At 37.8% G+C, this 18,035-nt stretch overlaps 1 protein-coding gene and 1 pseudogene across 8 annotated transcripts in view; both read right to left on the bottom strand.

Annotated features, from left to right (window-relative positions):
* The window catches only part of igl (igloo), a 762,142-nt gene that overhangs the window by 9,242 nt on the left and 734,865 nt on the right, over positions 1–18,035 (bottom strand). The gene's annotated exons all lie outside the window — the stretch shown is intronic.
* LOC137247257 (glycerol kinase 3-like) lies at positions 1,565–8,330 on the bottom strand (annotated as a pseudogene).

Here is an 18,035-nt window from a genome sequence, read left to right on the forward strand (position 1 = left end):
GCAGAGTAGCGCAACACAAAACACCGCCGCTGCGCGATGTATTTAGAATACGGAGCAGTAAAGAAAAACAGCAAAACAGTAAAAGCGCGCCAATTATAGTCAAGCTGTTCTCTTCCAACGACCGAACTAAGCTCTTAAAGTCAATTGTTGTTCTGTATAAATCCCGCAAGAGGCCTCTCACACTCGCCGATATTGACGTGCCAGGCTATGGAAATATTCACTTACATGAAAGCTTGCCTAAAGTGACACGCGAAGTAACGTATTTTGCATCTGAGCTTCGGAGAAAGAAATTGATAACCTCAGCGTTCTCTATCAGAGGCAAAGTATACACAAAACGCAAGGCGAATCCATACCAGGTGGCAGCACCGAGTCAGCTGATTGGAACTTTTTTTTGCAAAAGATTGTATTATGTCAAACTCAAGGCGAATTTAAAATTTGTATTGTTTACATTTGAGTGTTTACAAATAATTGGTAATTTATGTTTTAAAGCTTTCGGTGTTTGTCAATAAAACGAGTGCATATTTACGTAACAAATGGTATAAAACTTGTCTAAAATAGGAAAGTGCGTTATTTGCTTAAAAAAAAATTGAACGAGGGACTGGGCCGTTCTTCCAGGTACCTGCCGACGACCAAAAACGTTTGTTGTACCTACGAAGGAAAGATTTAATTTGCGCAGAACATTTTTCGCGCGCGGACATGATTTATGGTGGAAGGAAGGCAAGATTACTGCCAAAAGCAATACCATTTCGGCCTTTGGCAAATGATACAAGCACTATTTGTACGCCGGCAACTCAAGCTTTACACTGCGATCCATTACAAAACGAGTAAGTTGCCCTGTTACTTTCTAGTTGAAATGCATACAAATATGCAATTATACACTAAATATGTTTTTAACTAGTTCCGGGCAGTTTTCCCAAATTAAGTTATAAGGTGAAGTATAGCTATTTACACCAACCATAATAATTGTATATGAATATATATTTTTTTAATATTTTCTTTATTACAGCAGCCACATTATCTAAATATTATCGCGGACGTTTTTTTTATACACAAGCCCCACCCAACACCGCAGTATGTTTTAAGTTTCAGATTTCTTGCTGAATATATATCGTCCCTCGAGATTTTTATGTATAAAAAAAGGTATTTACAATAACCAGTTGGAAGGAAAGTTGGAAAAGCGAGCAGAGTAAACGTAATGTGAGTATTTAAAAAGTTTTCTCAAAAAGTTTTCAAAACTTAAATTTTTTGTTTCCAAATCGTTTAGAGCTAAGCGTGAAATAATCTAAACGGCTCGTAGCTTTAAAGCTTATAAATTAAATTTCTAAAAGAGAGCTGGATATAAATTGTTTTCGATTCCAAAATACGATTAAAAAGTTATTTATTTATGTTATTTGCTTTTGATACCAATTTAATTATTCTTTATGTTCATTTTCATGAAAACTTATTGTATTATTATTAGTACGACTAACTTTACATATATAGGTTTAGGTTTTGTTAAAACACTAAGATATTTAATTGTAATAAATAGAAGTTCCACTGAAATAAATCTGAAATAAAAAAGAAAAATTATTAAATAATTAAAAGAATCTGGCTATTCACGTAGGTGTGCTTATCAGGTCATCTGCTTATGTACTTATAACTTTTACTCTATTACAAAAGCAAAGTGAGCTGAACACAAATAGTTTTTAAACAGATAAATTGATAAACATGGTGACGTGAATAGACCAAACGTTTTTCATTTAACTGGACCTTCTTGTGAGCACCTTGTTTGACAGTGTATACTACAAAGAATCTATATTCTGGTTTACGAAGGAGCCCTTTACGAATATTTCAAATATGTACAGCAATTCCACAAATATTTTAATAGAAAAGAATGTTCCAAGCATACGGAATGAATAAGTTAATACGCTCAATGATTGTAACATTAAAGTCGAAATAATACTTCGAAATTATGCAGTTTAGTACTATTTCATAAAATCGCATTTTTTGACCGCATAATTCCATCGTTTATAAAGCTGCTCTTGTCCTATACAAAATAAAAAAAAGATAAACAAAAATATTCTAAACGTTTTAAATTATATATTCTTACGAGATGCTGTAGTTGTTGGGCTAAATGCATCCACTGGGGGCGGGTACATAACTTTTGCCTGCAACAATGATATAACATTCATAGTAATACCCTAGCCTAATAGCCTAGGCAAAGATGGATTTAATTATCTAGCACATGTCTTCATCTTGTCCCTTTCCACCTACGTCATCCCCCAAAAATGGTGGTGATTCCGCTATTAAACCCTGGGAAACCAGCTAACACAGGAGATTCTTATCGTCCGGTATCTCTCCTATCGCCAGTAGCCAATACACTTGAAGCCATTTTGCTCCCCTATTTCAAAGCAAATTTGAAACTAGCATGTCACCAGCATGGCTCTGGAAATCTTCATAGCACACCCACCGCGCTAAATGCCATTAGCACCCAGATAAATTGCGGTTTAAATCAAAACCCCCGCCACAGAACAGTACTCGTTGCGCTAGACCTATCAAAAGCTTTTGATACGGTCAACCATGGCACGTTACTGCAAGACCTGGAAGGGTATACCCTTCCCCCAAGCCTTAAAAGGTGGACCGAAGATTATATGGTTGGTGTCCTATCTCCATTTTTGTTTAACTTCTACATATCAAAGCTACCTTCGCCACCAGAAGGAGTTACTATCGTTTCCTACGCCGATGACTGAAAAATAATGGCCAGACCCAGGCCACAGATCTCCAGTATTTTTTTTTTATTTACAACATGGACGTCCCAAATGTCGACCATTTTGAACATCCACGTCAATGGCACTACGCTATTGACTGTCTTACACCCCAAAATCTTGGGTGTGACGTTTGACCAGGATCCAAATTTTGGTGAGCATGCAGCCGCACTTGGGGTAAAGGCAAAGAAACGCTCATTACAACTTACAAAGCAATTGGCCGCCCGATTGCATGCTACGCGTCCCCGATATGGTCTCCAAGCCTAAAGGTTACTCACTGTAAGAAAATACAGGAATGTCAAAATACTGCCCTCAGAACCGCCACGGGTTGTCTTCTTATGTCCACAGAACACCATCTACATAATGAGGTGAGAATACTCCCTATCAGCGAGTTAAATGAAATTCTAACCAAACAGTTTCTGTTGAATACTCATAATCCTGGGCATCTGATTGATGAGGCCACACCGCTCAGGGGCTTAAGCCTGCACCCAAAACACAGCCATATGAAGCTAAAAAGCACAAGCAGGCCCTCAGTGAACTCCACAAATAAGCGTCGGACCTCTATGCCAGGAATTGCCCGGTGAATCATGTACTCAAAGAACAATACCCAAAACTTGCAGAAGAGGAACGCACACCCTAAGGAAACGCGAGTCACTCTAGCTCAGCTTCGATCTGGATACTGTAACAGGTTAAACTCTTACCTATCCAAAATCAACCCCGACATACAAAACATATGTCCTGCTTGTAACGTGTCCCCACATGACACCAAACATCTCTTCAACTGCATTTTGGAACCAACGCCTCTAACACCGCTCTCATTATGATCCACCCCTGTTGAAACAGAAAGTTTCCTTGTACTCCCGATATTGATGACAATTTGTGATGGGTCGCACTTATTGGATGGAGCGAAGCACAACAACAACAACAACAACATAGTAATACCAGCGCATATCATTGCGCCCAATTCTGCTGGGGATGGTGTCTGTGGCCTTTCCAGCAAGCAACCAACAATATCTGCAATAAATTGCACGAATGCATTCTTTTCGGCATATTCGCCACAAAATATTAAACGCCCTTTATTATTTTGGCGATGCCGTGTGGGTGTATCTCGTTTAACTGCATAGCACCTCATAGATTGGAAATCCAGTTGATTCATAGGCAGCTTGGGTAACATTTTCGGCAGTTGTTTGGCTAGTGAATCCCAACAAAACTATAAAGATAAAGAAATTGAGCATAGTTTGTATTCAACATACAAAATTTAATGATTATTATTATTTTTTTTTTATTATTTCATATCTCACCCCCGTGTATCATAGAGCCAATATGGTGCATATAGTCCACGAAATGCAGGTACAAATCTAATCTCTGAACGCTTTGCTGCCAGGCCAAATTCCGCATTGAACATTCCCGACGAACAAGAATATGATATCATAGAACTTTCTCCCATAAATGTGTTTAACACCTCAACAACGTTGTCATTGCAGTCCTTGCTTAGTTAATTAACTGTGGAACCGGCATTACAAATAGCACCCTCTAATGAATAATAGGTAGGCGACTTTGCTCCAACTAATGTGCTACCAACGAAAGTAAACCATTAGGGGATTCGATTAATTGTTTACCTGCATTTACTAAGACAAAGCAGCTATCGTCGATAATAAAAGCGTTTTGATCGGCTTTTGTTTGTTGCTGGCCTAACAAAGCAGCTGATTGTTCCCCAATGCACTATATATATTATAAATAGAAAGTTTACTAAACAGAAATATAAATTGTATGCAACAAATTTTACCCCTGGTATCGGTAGACCATTCAAGATGCCTCGAATAACGTAGCCATATATTTCCAAGTTTGAGCGTATACGTGGAAGAATTTACCAAGTTTCGTGTCCTATTCATTAGACTTGTGTAGCCGGCGTTGGTGACATTTGTTTAGTGTACATCATTTATGTTGGCACCAGTAAGATTCTGTAAGATCATGAATATAACAAGTGATTATATATTGTTGTAAAAAATATTTTTATTTAGCATATCTACCCATAAAATCCATTTATCAAGTGTGCCAAAAAGACACGTACCCTTTTCCATTGCCGTAGACACTGCAGGTACATTTTCTTGAAGCCATTTTATTTTATGAGCTAAACTATGTGCTTAAAGGCAATCCTGACTTACTGCGGAAGTAATTCACATTATAATTCACGTTATCAGGCATTCACGTTATTAAGGAAATATCAAATGCCTATTTAAAACCATTATGCAAAAATTTTGTTTTTAATGAAAACGTCAGAATGCGTTCGACTTTGACATAACACATTGAAGCGAATTTCGATTTTGACATATAAAAATGTGGCGAATACAGAATTTCGCCCAGGCCAATTATGATTTTGACATTAGTCCATCGAAATTACAAAAACAAAATACATGAGAAATGTATGTTGCCATGCTGCCACCTGTATAAATTCGCCTTGATAAGACGTAAGCCAAATGAAGATCCGCAGCTAATATGCACAAGAGGAGATGTGAACACTCTTTTGAACACAAGCAAAAAAATATTGGCTTGCTATAAATAATCTCTCCCACATTCTTTAGCTTATATTATTGTTATTGTCATTTTTATTATTTATCATAATTTTAATATTAGCTTTAAAATTTATAGTAATGGCTTTGTATTCTCTGTATTTACTTTTTTCATATTCACGCTATCAATCTGTATCTATTCTCAATTCGCCTCTTAATCTCTTTTATTTGTTTTCTTTCTATCTCCTTATGCCTTCGTTTCCTTGAGTTTCATAAGGTATGTAAGCTTGTTCGCTGTCAAAGCGAAGTGTCAATGTTGTTCTGAGCTGTAACAGCTGTATGCGTTCTAAGGGCTATGACAGCACATACAATATGATACGTTTACTAGACAAGCAAAGAAACGGCTTAAAAATATGTCATCTTAATGCACAAAACCTATTACCTAAAACAGACGAGTTTCGGCATATTTTTGAGTCATCAGAAATAGATGTTGTGTGCGTTTCCGAGACTTGGTTCTCTCAGTGGCACAGTGATTCAGTGTTCTGCGTTGATGGGTATAAACTTTTCCGTGCAGATAAAATCGGACATTGTGGTGGGGTTGTTGTATTTGTTAAACATGGATTATGTTGTAAAACTGTTTGTACATCTGAACCCTTTTCTTCTATAGAGTACATTTTTGTTGAAATAAATTCCCATCATGACAAAATACTCATAGGTCGTGTGTACAGGTTAAACAAAAACGTTGCTTTTGATAACTTTTTACAAGAAATTCACGACTGTACCTTAAATTATAATAATATTGTAGTTGTTGGAGATTTCAATAGTGACCTACTTCGTGAAAACAAATTTTCTTTAGCTATGCAAACCCTTGCACTTTTCCCAGTAAATACCATAACGCCAACACATTACACTCAAACTAGCAGTACTATTTTAGATATATTTTTTGTTAATGAACTATCGAATATTCAACTCTAAGACCAGCTTTCAGTCCCAAACTTCTCCATTCATGACCTAATTTGTATATCATTTGACTTCGACCGCACGTGTGAAGCAGTTGCCTATTCATACCCGGACTTCATGCATATTAATCATGTGCAACTCGAAGAAGCTGTTGAAAGTATTCCTTGGGAAACTGTTTATATCTTAAATACTGAAACACTCAAAAAATCGTAAACGGCCTTGGTTCAACAACTACATAAAGAGGCTTATCCAAAAGCGCAACATAGCAAACGCAATCGCAAACACACAAACCAAGGAAATGGAAACGATTTAAATGTACTGTAACATGCAATGTTTTCAAGGGTCGCAGAAAAGAAGTTACCAAGGCTATAGAGCTGCAAAAGCTGAAATACTATGAGTATCAGTTTAGTACAGCAATAGGGTTGAAGAAGACTTAGAAACACATTCGGGTATTGGCATCGGTAGCAAATGTAACGATATCTTTGAAAATGTAGACGTAGATAAATTAACTTATGCCATGAAAGGTATGGCGATTATTTGTGTGGTGCGATACCCGAATTCTCTTTTTCGAACGTTGATGATTGTGCAGTCGTTGAGTCGTTGTCTACTCCCTAAAATTTTACCGTTTGTTACCTGTTTTTAATAATATATTGACCACGTCCGTGTTCCCTGATTGTTACAAAGTTGCGAAAATCATTCCGATGAAGAAACCCAACGGAGAATTTGGTATAATTTCACCTTTGCTTACTTCGATATCTAAATACTCAACCTTCTGTTTCATAAAAGCACAATTTTTGTTATTAAAATAAAACCCGGTCTTGGCAAGCGTATTCAAGACTATATCTAACCTAAGTAAGCTTTCATCTATATCTTCAATACCTAAAACAGGAATATCAACCAAATAAACTAATACATCCGTGTTAGCAAGTTCATAATACTACGTCGGAAAACTGCGGGAGCATTACGTTGTCCGAATGGCATTGCGAGATATTCAAAATGACCTTCAGGCGTTACAAATGCAGTATTTTCTATGGATTCGGGATGAACTGGTATTTGATGGTATCCACTAGCCATATCTAGCGTTGTAAAATAATGGCATCCTTAAAGTCTGTTAATTTGATCCGAAATTAAAGGTAACGGATACCTGTCGGAAACTGTATTATCATTTAGTTCGCGATAATCGGACACACATTCTGTCAGATCCATCCTTTTTCATAACTAGTTGAATATGACTCGAAAATGGGGAACAACTGTGTCGAATTACATTTGTGTTCAAGAGTTCATCAATTTTATTTCGTACGATCTTTCGTTCTTCTGGACTTAATCGATAAGGCCCTCTTGAAACTATTTTGTTTGGATCTTTGAGCCGTATTTGCATTGCTTCTACATTGGATGCACTACAAGGAACGCTTTCAGTGAATCTATCTTTAAATGCTTCTAATATTTTCAACAATTTAGGTTTTAACTCAGTGGGGATATCTGCCAATGTCTTCAAAACTGAAATCAGTACGTGTAGCCGTACATGAATTTACATCGATACAATCTTCCTTACAAAATTGTAACGTTTTCGAAGTCATTTTTACACATATATTTTGTGCCAAAATTTCACAGCCTATCATAATGTCATGTTTCAAAAAATTCTCAGGTAAAATATGAAAATAATTTCTTATTTAATTTCGTAACTCAATACAATTGTACAAATTTGTAACACACTATTTACACTCGCTCGACCTATTCCCGACATTGTTACAACACTATGTATTAGTTTACCACAAAATTTAGAACTTATTGACTCTTTCATTAATGCGCATTCTGCCCCTGAGTAATAATAAAACAAGTATCGCTCACCTGACTGTTGCAAAATACCTGAAGGTGCGTTCAATACACAAATATCTACGCGCCGACCTAAAGAACTGTTCGGTTTATTATTTGATTCCTTCTCCTTTGAAACTGTTGGGCATCGTGAAGCATAATTACCAATTTGACGACAACGAAAGCATGTAACACCCACTGGAGACGATGAAGAAGAAGTTCTACCAAACAGATTTGTTAATTGTCGTAGTTTTTTGAGGTTTTGACTTATTGTTGAGTCGACACACTTCGGCCTTATGACCATACTTTCCACAATTATAGCACTTGAAATTATTGTGGGCAATTTTTTGTCGCTTATAATTTACGTCATCGTAGTCGTTCACAACTTAGTGCAAGCTTACTTTTGATCGACGACATCGCTTTCAATGCCCGTGTTAACTGATTTCTCGAAGAAATATTTGCAGTAAAAGCAAGGCATTGAATCCGTGATTCTAACTGCGCTACATGTGCTAAAACTTCTGAGACTGCGATTTGTTCCGTTGTTAAACTGTATAACTTCAACATTAGAGACGTCATTGGACCAGCTGCATAAGATAACAAGCATTCACCATCTTTTGGTTTAGTGTTTCGCATATTACTCAGAAAAGCAGCTGAAGTTTCTGAGATAGTGAATCTCGAAATGAATAACTCCTTAAAATCATGCAAATTCATTCGGGGAATGCAACTTGCGATAGCTTTGTTGCTGCTGGCCCTTTTAAAGCTTGGCTAAGCGATACCATTAAAGAAGAACCGTTTAAAGTATGGTCTTCCATGACTATATCTGCTGTTGATATCCATGTACGTGCATCCACATCTACTGCATCTGGATTAAATTCAGGTAACCGAATTTTTTTATTTGTTAGGAGTCCTGAGAATTTTCACCAACTCCAAAAACTGTTTATTTTGTCGTTCAAACAGCATCTTCCAATTTTCATTATTTTTTTCAGATTCATCCACTTGTAAGGCGCAGTGTTCTCCACTTCTGATGTCGAATCTTCCATAATATGTAATTGTTTTCCTCTTTTGATATGTAGCGATGCGCCGGTGGTTACACTTTTTTTATTATTCTCCGCGTATACAACTCGTCTACGCACTTTTAATTTAGAAACTGCCCAAAAATACATTTTGCTTTTCAAAGCTTCCTATTCATTTTTCCTAGCTCACTATGATTTTACTTTACAATATTGCGTAGTTACTTTTCTCCAACAGGTATTATTTGACAAGTGTTTCTCCGAACAAGAGTTTATCCAAACAGGAGTTTTCCAAACAAGTGTAACATTGTTCCGCTCTGGCAATACATTATTGCCAGACATATCATTAAGGATTCCCATATATATATATATATAAAATTCACATTATGTATGTATGTATGTATGTAGATATAGATCGACTTGCGTCCTAAACGGATCGACCGATCACAACCAAATCTGCACAACCCACTAGAAACCTTCCAAGGATGGTCATAGGCAAAAATAATATCGATATATAAAAGGGGTGTGGCACCTGCCATGCAAAATGAATATTTGGTACTACATAACTCTGAAGGTATTCACGCTAGAACATTGAAATTCAGTAAGGATTTACATGAGATCAATCCCTAACACCCCCAAGAAAATGTGGGATGGGCGAGAAGAGGGCGTGGCACCTCCCGTATAAATGGAATTTATCATACTGCATATCTCTGGATGTAGTAATGGTAGGATAATGAAAATTGGTGCGGAGCTATATGAGGTTAAGTTCTAGCACCTCCAGTAAAATGTGGAATTGGGGAAAAGGGGGCGTAGCACCTTCCCTACAAATGGGATTTTTCAGAACTATGGCTGCCGTACAAACTTAGATTACTATAACAGCTAAAGTCCGACTATAGAGTTGTTTGGCTGTTATTCCTTTTGGATGTTTATTAATCTTCCGCCGTTAAATTTTTTTGTTAACTTCAATCTATCCACATGTTCTGTATATATATATATATATATAAAGTTAAAATTATGAATGTTTGTATGTAGGTATAAAGCGGATTGCGCCCTAAACGGATCGGCCGATCACGACTAAATTTGAATTACCCACAAGAAACCTTCAAAAGATGGTCATAGGCTAAACATAACTTCAATATAATTAAGGGAGTGGCACCTACCATACAAATGGAATGTTTGATACAGCATAACTCTGGAAGTATTCCAAGAACATTGAAATCCGGTAAAGAGTTAAATTGGATCAATCCCTAACACCACTAAGAAAATAAGTGGTGAGTAAGAAGGGGCGTGTCACCTCCCATACAAATGGAATAATGAAAATTGGTATGGAGCTATATGACGTTAAGTCTTAACAGCACCACTAATGTATAGAATTGAAACAAAACAAGTAAGGAAGGTTAAGTTCGGGTGTAACCGAACATTACACACTCAGTTGAGAGCTATGGTGGCAACATAAGGGAAAATAACCATGTAGGAAAATGAACCGAGGGAAACCCTGGAATGTGTTTGTATGACATGTGTATCAAATGAAAGGCATTAAAGAGTATTTTAAGAGGGAGTGGGCCATAGTTCTATAGGTGGACGCCATTTAGGGATATCGCCATAAAGGTGGATCAGGGGTGACTCTAGAATGTGTTTGTACAATATGGGTATCAAACGAAAGGTGTTAATGAGTATTTTAAAAGGGAGTGGGCCTTAGTTCTATAGGTGGACGCCTTTTCGAGATATCGCCATAAAGGTGGACCAGTGGTGACTCTAGAATGTGTTTGTACGATATCGGTATCAAATTAAGGGTATTAATGAGGGTTTTAAAAAGGACTGGTGGTAGTTGTATAGGTGGCCGCCTTTTCGAAATATCGGCATAAAGGTGGACCAGGGGTGACTCTAGAATTTGTTTATACGATATGGGTATCAAATTAAAGGTATTAATGAGGGTTTTAAAAGGGAGTGGTGGTAGTTGTATAGGTGGTCGCCTTTTCGAAATATCGGCATAAAGGTGGACCAGGTTGACTCTAGAATGCGTTTGTACAATATGGGTATCAAACGAAAGGTGTTAATGAGTATTTTAAAAGGGAGTGGGCCTTAGTTCTATAGGTGGACGCCTTTTCGAGATATCGCCATAAAGGTGGATCAGGGGTGACTCTAGAATGTGTTTGTACAATATGGGTATCAAACGAAAGGTGTTAATGAGTATTTCAAAAGGGCGTGGGGTTTAGTTCTACAGGTGGACGCCTTTTCGAGATATCGCCATAAAGGTGGACCAGGGGTGACTCTAGAATGTGTTTGTACGATATGGGTATCAAATTAAAGGTATTAATGACGGTTTCAAAAGGGAGTGGTGGTAGTTGTATAGGTGGTCGCCTTTTCGAGATATCGCCATAAAGGTGGATCAGGGGTGACTCTAGAATGTGTTTGTACAATATGGGTATCAAACGAAAGGTGTTGATGAGTGTTTTAAAAGGGAGTGGACCTTAGCTCTATAGGTGGACGCCTTCTCGAGATATAGCTATAAAGGTGGACCAGGGGTGACTCTAGAATATGTTTGTACGATATGGGTATCAAATTAAAGGTATTAATGAGGCTTTTAAAAGGGAGTGGTGGTAGTTGTATATGTGAAGGCTTTTTTCAGATATCGACCAAAATGTGGACGAGGGTGACCCAGAACATCATCTGTTGGATACCGCTAATTTATTTATATATATAATACCACGAACAGTATTCCTACCAAGATTTCAAGGGCTTTTTATTTCGCCCTGCAGAACTTTTTCATTTCATTCTCCTTAATATGGTAGGTGTCACACCCATTTTACAAAGCTTTTTTCTAAAGTTATATTTTGCGTCAATAAACTAATACAAATACCATGTTTCATCCCTCTTTTCGTATTTAGAATTATGGCATTTTTTTCGTTTTTCGTAATTTTCGATATCGAAAAAGTGGGCGTGGTCATAGTCCGATTTCGGCCATTTTTTATACCAGTTCAGATAAGTACGTGAACTGAGTTTAGTAAAGATATATCGATTTTTGCTCAAGTTATCGTGTTAACGGCCGAGCGGAAGGACAGACGGTCGACTGTGTATAAAAACTGGGCGTGGCTTCAACCGATTTCGCCCTTTTTCACAGAAATAAGTTACCGTCCCAGAATCTAAGCCCCTACCAAATTTCACTAGGATTGGTAAATTTTTATTCAACTTATGGCATTAAAAGTATCCTAGACAAATTAAATGAAAAAGGGCGGAGCCACACCCATTTTGAAATTTTCTTTTATTTTTGCATTTTGTTGCACCATATCATTAATGGAGTTGAATGTTGACATAATTTACTTATATACTGTAAAGATATTAAATTTTTTGTTAAAATTTGACTTAAAAAAAATGTTTGTTTAAAAGTGGGCATGGTCGTTCTCCGATTTTGCTAATTTTTATTAAGCATGCATACAGTAATAGGAGTAACGTTCGTGCCAAATTTCATCATGATATCTTCAACGACTGCCAAATTACAGCTAGCAAAATTTTAAATTACCTTCTTTTAAAAGTGGGCGGTGCCACGCCCATTGTCCAAAATTTTACTAATTTTCTATTCTACGTCATAAGTTCAACTCACCCACCAAGTTTCATCGCTTTATTCGTCTTTAGTAATGAATTATCGCACTTTTTCGAAATTTTCGATATCGAAAAAGTGGGCGTGGTTATAGTCCGATATTGTTCATTTTAAATAGCGATCTGAGATGAGTGCTCGGGAACCTACATACCAAATCATCAAGATACCTCAAAATTTACTCAAGTTATCGTGTTAACGGACGGACGGACGGACGGACATGGCTCAATCAAATTTTTTTTCGATCCTGATGATTTTGCTATATGGAAGTCTATATCTATCTCGATTCCTTTATACCTGTACAACCAACAGTTATCCAATCAAAGTTAATATACTCTGTGAGCTCTGCTCAACTAAGTATAAAAACAAGACAAATGGGACTTTCAGAACTATGGCTGCCTTAAAAAATCTGGTTATTTCAACACGTAAAGTTTGACTGCTGAGTTGGGTTTGGCTGTTGTTCCTTTAGTATTCTTTTATGTTATCTTTAGGGTTGGTATTTCTGGAGACGCCTGGAGGAACCGGAAAAAACATATCTGTTTAATATCATGTTAATTGATGTGAGAGCAAAAAGAGAAATCACTATGGCAGTTGCCTTCTCAGATACCTCGGATACCCTTTGTGTAGTGAATGTACAACTCCGCATTTAAATGACAACTGTCTGCAAACATCTGATACACCGATGTGCAACATAAGCAAACGATCAGGCCAAAGTGAGGGTGTGCACTGTATGCACCATGACTCATAAAGAGTCGCTGCAAGTTTTAGACCGAACCCTTAAGAATTTAAGGTGTAATGATCATCCTAAAGGTGGTGCTTTCCTGTTACTTGCTGGAACAGCCGCAGTTGAAGTAAGTGCGTGCTTTTTCGTCTATAGACAGCTTTACGTACAAAAATTTACTCTATTTAGAAATATGAGAGGGCATTTTGGCGGAAACACTTCAGCAGCAGCTTTTGCTAACCAACTTCTTGAAATTAGTTATGGCAAAATTCCTATTTCTTCACTAACATATTTGATTTCTTTTCCTGTAAGTTTTTGAGGAATTACGACATCACCTGAAGCTTTAATAGCTAATGTTTATTCCAAATATTGAATCTATATTTATAAACCATAAATGGCTTTGAGAAAAGGCATTTAGGCTCCTTAAAATGAGGATGTTAATATCACTAGAGCCAAGAAAACTTATTACTATATTAACACAGTCGTGGAAGAGTCCCAAACTGTGCATATGCGATTGAGTTTATTTGCTCTTTTGAGCCATCAGAAATATCTCCTCATCGATTAGTTAATCCTTAAAAGAGGGCCCATAATATCATAATATTTATGCTTCGGTATTTCGATTCTCCACGCTTATGTAGTGGGAAGGACAAGGCTTTTCATCACAAAACTTTTACGAATGTCATTCAAGCAATTCATTTTATCGCAAAATTTCGAAAACAAAAAGCTTAAAACCAGGGATTCCATTGATACCAATAGATTTGTCTTTTCAATTTTAAATGCCTCAAATTTCCTATTCAATGAAGCTCAAGGACGAAAATTAGCTGCGAATCGAGGCATTGATGAGCGCAATACAAGCCTTTATAGCTTCAGAGCTTCTGCAACTGAATTATCAACCTCACCTACGCGAGGGGAATCAACTGTTACAAATATGAATATATCATACAACAACAGTCATTAGCTGTAGCAGAAGTCAATGTTACCGTATATAAAATTCAAATTATGTATCCTACTAGAAACCTTGCAAGGATGGTCATAGGCTAAAACCCAATTGTCAACCTCGCCTATCCGTGGCGAATCCTGTTTCATTAACAGCCGAGGCTCGGGCGATCCCGAACTCCTCATGTATCTAGGGGGTGGGAGGGCGGTATGACCAAGAAGGTCGTACGTGGTCATAACAAATCGTTCCCGATATGGTCGGGCTTGGTACCGGAACGTACCGGATCTGCATCCGGCAAAGGACCATCAAATCGATAATACTCCCCAAGGCATTCGGAGAGTGTCCTTATCGCTACAACAACAACCTACTTTTCGATAAGAGATGCACTAAAGAACAGCATTAGAGTTCTAATGTAAAATCACAATATTTCCCAAACGTTAGATACTCTGTTCGCTGGGATGGTGGTAGCATGCTCTGCTAAACACACTGAAGGCCTTGCGTTAAAGTCCCGCGCAAGGCAACATCAACAACTAAGAAAAACGTGTTTTCCAATTAGAAGACAAGTTTTTCTAAGCGGGGTCACTTGGCAGTAGTTTTACAAACACTCCGAGTGTATTTCTGTAGGCATTAAACATGTAGGGGTCCTACCTCGGATTAAAAAGAGCCGCAACGTAAATTGGAAGCAAAATTTAGGCTTACAATCTCCTCGGAGGCAAATCGCGCGATTTTTTTTTTTAATAGCGGATCCGATTTCTGAGGGTTTTCAAAACAGTTTGATCAGTGCCGGCGGTATCCGGCGACACCTCTTGCCAAAGTAACATCATATTTTGGTAACATAACAGCTTTTTAAAGCCCTGGAAAACTGTCCATGTTCGTAACGCCCAATTCGTAAACATATTTTGACTTAACCATAGATATGTGTATACTGGCATTGGTTATTGGTGCCCTTACCTAAAATATGTGATAACTTCATGTAAAAGAAAACGTGAAAAATTTCGGAACGAAAAATGTAATCTCCAACAAGTGAATAAATTCGCCAGCGCAAAAACTTACAGATTATGGGTATGGGTGAAAACCAAAAACTAATTGGTTGGCTCTGGTATCGTTAAGACTAAGGCGTTATTCTATGACTTCAATAACCGATTAAGTTGAGTTAGAGTTGGTTGGATCAGCTGTTTTACGGAGTGCCAGGGCCTAAAAGTAGTTGTTCCGCAATTTTCTTTTTATCTCATGATCTTTTCATACACGTGGAAACTTTACAGTAGTGCTCAAACTTTGATCTCACAATTTAAGGCATTTACATACATACCACTTTCCTTGTATAAAATCAAAAATATTTATTTTTTCACAATCATAACATTTTATTTGTAAATGATATATAAAAAAAAATATCGCCAGTTCGACTGTTGAGTAGAATGTCACCATATCTCAACTGCTGTTTCGCAAACGACCTATCGCAAAAGGTTTCGAAATTGGGTGTTCTGTCGAATAAGGGCGATATTCCACTCAACAGTGAATTTATGAGAACACCGTTAAAAATCGTTTAATTCCTTCATCTGTTAAATTTGTAAATAAACCCGGAGTATAGATCCGATCACCAATATAATGTGCCACCGCACAAAGATGGTCATTCACAAGTGCCCCTGCTCCATCTTCTCCATAACCCAGTTTACTTTCACTACATCCAGCACAAATAATTGTGTTTGGTATAACAAACGATATGTAGTGGTGGTAGTGCTTCCTTTGTATTATACGCATTGTAGTAGTTGTGAGAAAATCACTATGAACCCTATGACCTTCAACATTCGAACCCCATCCATTGACTTTCAAATCCATGTCCGGTCGTAATACGGTATTGCAAAGCGGAACAGGATTTATATTAGGACACCGTGTAAAATCTTGATCCACTTTAACCACAGCTATTTCGAAAACCATTGATCTTCCATCACACGGTGGATCACAAATTGCACTGCACACCTTGCGTTTTTCACCATCTCTTCTGCTTGATGTACTTATATTGTCTACACCAGCTATAACGTCGAGACTTCTCCTATGTCCTTGTCCAAAGACTACGCAATCACCAGCTGTAACCACGCACCTCAAAGAGATTATGGAACCAGCGCATTTATACTCCGACCGATGAAATATCGATACTGAATGTGTGCTGTCCTCTTTATTTATTTCATTTCCATTTACAACGCGAAACTCCGCATTCGTTTTAGATAAAATGCAGCGTAGAACGATAAAGAGGATGGCGAAAATATTGCGTGAATTCATTTCAGTTGAAGAACTATTGATCACTTTTTAAGTACAAAAACACTGAGATTAATTTTGTGGGCGCTATTTATACCCAATTGAGCAATATGAAAAAAAACAAGTAAGGAAGGCTAAGTTCGGGTGTAACCGAACATTACATACTCAGTTGAGAGCTATGCAGACAAAATAAGGAAAATCACCATGTAGAAAAATGAACCTAGGGTAACCCTGGAATGTGTTTGTATGACATGTGTATCAAATGGAAGGTATTAAAGAGTATTTTAAGAGAGAGTAGGCCATAGTTCTATGGATGTACGCCATTTAGGGATATCGCCATAAAGGTGGACCAGGGCTGACTCTAGAATTTGTTTGTACGATATGGGTATCAAATGAAAGGTGTTACTGAGCATTTTAAGAGGGGGTGGGCCTTAGGTCTATCGGTGGACACCTTTTCGAGATATCGCCATTAACGTGGACCAGGGGTGACTCTAGAATGTGTTTGTACGATATGGGTATCAAATGAAAGGTGGTAATGAGTATTTTAAAAGGGAATGGGCTTTAGTTCTATAGGTGAACGCCTTTTCGAGAAATCGCCATAAAGGTGGACCAGGGGTGACTCTAGAATACGTTTGTACGATATGGGTATCAAATGAAAGCTGTTAATGAGTATTTTGAAAAGGAGTGATCCTTAGTTCCATAGGTGGACGCCTTTTCGAGATATCGCCATAAAGGTGGACCAGGGGTGTCTCTAGAATGTGTTTGTACGATATGGGAATCAAATGAAAGGTGTTACTGAGCATTTTAAGAGGGAGTGGGCATTAGGTCTATAGGTGGACGCCTTTTCGAGATATCGCCATTAGGGTGGGCCAGGGGTGACTCTAGAATGTTTGTACGATATGGGTATCAAACGAAAGGTGTTACTGAGCATTTTAAGAGGGAGTGGGCATTAGGTCAATAGGTGGACGCCTTTTCGAAATGTCGCCATTAGGGTGGGCCAGGGGTGACTCTAGAATGTGTTTGTATGATATGGGCATCAAATGAAAGATGGTAATGAGTATTTTAAAAGGGAGTAATCCTTAGTTCTATAGGGGGACGCCTTTTCGAGATATCGCCATAAAGGTGGACCAGGGGTGACTCTAGAATGTTTGTACGATATGGGTATCAAACGAAAGGTGTTACTGAGCATTTTAAGAGGGAGTGGGCATGAGGTCTGTAGGTGGACGCCTTTTCGAGATATCGTCATTATGGTGGGCCAGGACTGACTCTAGAATGTGTTTGTACGATATGGGTATCAAACTAAAGGTGTTACTGAGCATTTTAAGAGGGAGTGGGCATTAGGTCTATAGGTGGACGCCTTTTCGAGATATCGCCATTAGGGTGGGCCAGGGGTGACTCTAGAATGTGTTTATGGGCATCAAATGAAAGATGGTAATGAGTATTTTAAAAGGGAGTAATCCTTAGTTCTATAGGGCGACGCCTTTTCGAGATAT

Source organism: Eurosta solidaginis, chromosome 3 (genome assembly GCF_040869045.1).
Source record: "Eurosta solidaginis isolate ZX-2024a chromosome 3, ASM4086904v1, whole genome shotgun sequence".
Classification (NCBI taxonomy): Eukaryota; Metazoa; Arthropoda; class Insecta; order Diptera; family Tephritidae; genus Eurosta; species Eurosta solidaginis.